The sequence below is a fragment of the Triticum aestivum genome, chromosome 7D (genome assembly GCF_018294505.1).
Source record: "Triticum aestivum cultivar Chinese Spring chromosome 7D, IWGSC CS RefSeq v2.1, whole genome shotgun sequence".
NCBI classification, from domain to species: Eukaryota; Viridiplantae; Streptophyta; class Magnoliopsida; order Poales; family Poaceae; genus Triticum; species Triticum aestivum.
Window position 1 is genome coordinate 296196968 of NC_057814.1, and position 4618 is coordinate 296201585.

The following is a 4618-nucleotide window of genomic DNA, read 5'->3' on the forward strand; positions in this document are numbered from 1 at the left end:
ATATTATTGGCTAGTTGGCCGAAGGGCGGTTGAATCGGATTTGGGGGGAATTTTAGGGTGTGGGGGGGAGGATTTTCGCGCGGTGGGCGGGGGGAGTTTGGCGCATGGTCGGTTTCTCCGAGTACAGTCCCACGTGTCAGTGAAGAGGCAAGCCGAAGCGCGTTCCGTTCGCATGAGCCGTGTGCAGGACCGAACGTGTGTGGGGTGCAATGCGACCGCGACAGGAGTGTTGTGAGTGTACCGCCTTTTTTCCTTTTAAACTAGGTGCTTCGCCCCCAAAATTTTTTTTTTGCTTCGCGCGATCCATCGATACTACTACTAGTAATCCGGTAATCCCGACTAAAACGGCGCGGCCGGGCCTTTTCCCGCGCGATATGCTGGGAGGTTGGCTTAGTTGGGTTTTTTAGGACGAGTAATGCTACACCTACGTAATCACAGTTACGTAATTAACGTAATGTGAAACATGTGAGCTGTTGATTGTAGATTGGGGGGAGGGAGGGGCCCACCACCATGAAAATCAGGGGAGGAGAGAGAGAGGCAATTTACGTTAACCCTTTCATAGGTTCCCATAGATGTAGAAAGATGTGAAATGCGTGAATGTGTAGTGGACGTACTATTGGAGTGCCTAAGATAATTTGTGTATGTATAGACCCTATGTGTTTATTTTACTTCGCATGTTAGATTTGTCTCGGTTCAATAAAAAGCAGAGTTGGTGATGATGGTGTGCCTGTCATCCTGCAATATAGGCCGTCCGATCTATATCTAATGGATAGGAAGGAAACTATGGCAATTTACCCGCACTCCTCTCCACATTTGCAGATAAGGCTTTCCCTCATTCATCCTTTTCTCCCACAAGATCTTGATCTTCCGTGCAACGCACGGGCATCTTGCTAGTACTCCTACAATATGTATATTATTGTGAAAGTTCATATACACCGGCCAAGATTAATGCAAACACGGCAAATTTTCATTACATTTCGAACTTTTATAGGACAGAAAAATAAAAGAAACCCAACCCTAAACCTATTCTACGGCGGCGACCGACGTCCTCCATCTGCGATCTCTATGTACGGGGGCAGGGCTCAAGACCCATGAAGTGAAGGTGCGGTCTCCGGCGAGGAAGAGTAGAACACGGATACGGACCGGCCAGTTGGCACACCATGCCCTGCCGCCTCCCATGCCCTACTCATCCTCGGAGGAGTACCCGACCTCGGCGGTGCCGGACGTTGGACGGCGGCAAGTAGGACGCGTGGCTGACGGTGCTCCCGTCGTCGGCCGCCAGCGTGGCCACCGCTTGTGCAGTCGCGTCCGCGTCCGGCTACGCCGCTATTGCGTCGCGGGAGGCGACTTGAGCGAGGGGAGCGACCTCGAGCTTCATCCCCGAAGACAAGCTCTCCCGCAGAGCGTTCGCACTTGCGGTCATGGCGGATGTGGTGCCAGGTAGGAGGACGATGCACTATGGTCTGGAGGTTAGCTGGGCATTGCCGCTTTAAGTAGCGCATTCCGGTGAGGCCAAGCATCCGGTTGCGTCATTAAGTCACCGGAGTTGGTTCCTCGGGCACCGAACCTCTTAACGACGACATACGAACGAACGGCATGAATGCGCGCAGCTGGCGCCGCCTGGGAAGGCACCGCGCGACGGTGCGAGGAACGAGAGTTTTGGTGTGCCAGGGTAGTCAGTTGCGGTCGTGGCAACGTTGGAGATGCCCTTTGCTCACATGCGATCCCCGCATGTCATTGAAAAAGCAAGATGACCCGGCAAGGTCTCATGTCTAGAGGATTCAGTTGGCCGCGCTACACCACTCCGCGGACGCGTTGCGGCGCCCCGTGCATCCTCAACGAGCCGGGTGTTGGGGCCTGTTTGGATTGTGGCCAAAGTGCACCTTACCAAAATTTTGGTCATGACCCAAAGATTGGTCTTTGTTTGGATGGTTGCCATTTTTTTGGCATGCCAATGAACTCTAGCCAACTCTAGTTCATTTTTCTTGCCAATGTCGGCCAAATCATGGGCAACCAATACCTCAACCAAAATTTTGGTCATGACCCAAAGATTGGTCTTTGTTTGGATGGTTGCCATTTCTTTGGCATGCCAATGAACTCTAGCCAACTCTAGTTCATTTTTCTTGCCAATGTCGGCCAAATCATGGGCAACCAATACCTCAACCAAAATTTTGGCTACCCAATGCTTTGATGGGGCAACCTTGGGCACAAACCAAACATACCGTTGGTCGTGCCACAGCACTAACGCCACCCTCGGCACACTGAAACCGACCATGTCTAGCGACGATATGAGCGTGTCGCTCACCGCGGTCGCCGTGTCCAGAGGCGGTGCTGGAGCTGCGCCCCGTTGTTGGCCCCAACGACCCACATGAACGGTTGTCGGTGGCGATGAGGTCGTGGGCCAGCTCCTCCATTGGACTAGTCTTCGCTACATCGTCCCGACGGGTGTGCCCCACATGTCGGTTTCCCTGTTTTCCCGGCCATATTCGAGCGTCAGTGCTCCGCTTGCGCATTAGGCCTTTCACTATGTAGGCCAAGCGAGACAACTTATTGTTTATTTGAGCCGTTCAAGTATAATCATGTGGCGTTTGCTTATTTCTCATTCCTCTCCAACCCTCTTCTCCATCGATCATGTCGCCCTCCAGTCGAGTCCATCCTCCCGCATGCCTCATTTGAACACTCCACCGAGTATCATTCGCATGTACCCACCCTAGTCCTCTTTCAATAGATCTCCGGACCCCGAGATGAAATCGAGAGGGAACGAGTGGGGGCACGTGATACCTATGGCGGATTCAAATTTTTGAACCGGTGATCATAGCATCCGCAAATCATATATAAAGGGTATTCAATGTTCGTTTCGTTTTTGAACATACAATATACTCCCCCTATCCTTTCTAGTTTACATATAAGTTTTATGTGTAGTCAAAGTATCTCTACTTTGATCGAAAAGGTATCAACATTCAACAACGCCCAATCAATATTGTTAGATTCATACGTACTCCTAGATTTGTACTCGAGATGGTTTCCAATTTGACTATTGACAAGATTAATAGTACATGAGATGTATAATGTGAAAATTATATCATTGGAAACTCCTTTCACATACGAATTTGACCGTATGCTTTGTGTAAGTTGCATGTCATATATTATTACTCTAACACTTGGTCAAAGTTAGCCTCAAAAAATGCATTAGACCCTGTATGCTTTGTGTAAGTTGCATGTCATATATTATTACTCTAACATTTGTGTAAGTTGCATGTCATATATTATTACTCTAACATTTGGTCAAGTAGTATAGTGGAAGTGGATCCTCTGACGTAGGTATCCCTGCCTTACCCTCCCATTCGGTCACTTACTGGCGGACCCCATGCTTGCTAGGCCCCGCATGTTAGTTACTCAATGGGTTCGGCCACGTCAGGGGATCCTCATCCGTAGTATACTCCCTCTCTTTTTATTTACTCCGCATAAAACGGAGGGAGTGGTGGTATAATAAATGACGCGGGTGGGGGAGGGGGAGGGACGTCGGTTTGTTCTCAACTGCGGTCCCGCAAGCGAGCGAAAACGCAAGACAAAGCGCGTTCCATTCGGTGAGCGACGTGGAGGGTCCAGCGTGCCGGGCTGCAACGCTAACGCGACAAGAGCGATGTACAGTCAAAACCGATTGACCGGTCGTCACCGGAACCACTATTCACACCAGAACCTTTGCTGCTCGGCCTACGCCAGCCACTGCCCTAAAACCACACCAAATCTCCAGCCCATTCCCCCACCTTTTGATCCCCTAGCCCGCATCAAGCGTCCCCTAGTTCGCCGGAAATCCATGGTGCGCCGCAAGATCACTTACTACAAGATGCTAACGCCGGAGCGCCGCGCAGAAATCGCGGCGGCGGTCGGCCCCACAGACCTCCGTTCCCAAGCTCGCTTTGCGGCGGGCCAATCCCCGAGTTCTCTGGAGCCAAGCTACGAGGAGGAGGAAGCCGATCCAATGTTCATGGTAGAGGTCGCGGCGCAGAAGGCCCCCGATGGGTATGAGACGATGGACGTCGACTTCGTGCCGGCGTCCGAGTCCCCCATGGTGCAGACGGACCAGCGGTTCAACATGGCGATACTGAAGGAGGACCGGGAGGCAGAGGCTCAACTCGACACGGAGCGCGCGCATGCCGCTGCCATCGAGGCTCTCCTGCAGGCGGAACCGGATGTCATGGATGTGAACCGGGCGGCGGAGGCTCAAATTGAGGTGGAGCGCGCGGATGCCGCTGCCATCGAGGCCCTCCTGTAGGCGGAACCGGACGTCCTGGACTTGAACCGGGCGGCAGAGGCTCGACTCAACGCAGAGCGCGCGGATGCCGCTCTCATCGACGCCCTCCTGCAGGCGGAACCGGACGTCCTGGACTTGAACAGGGCGGCGGAGGCTCGACTCGACGCGGAGCGCGCAGATGCCGCTGCCATCGAGGCCCTCCTGCAGGCGGAACCGGACGTCCTCGACTTGAACCAGGCTGTGCTCTCGTCCGTGCAGAGCACCCGCACGCTCCGCTTGAACGAGTAGCTGGAGGCCGAGGACAACCACGGTGCGGAGACACACGTCGGCAGCGACGGCTGGTTCGCGTCGGCAGCCAAAGAC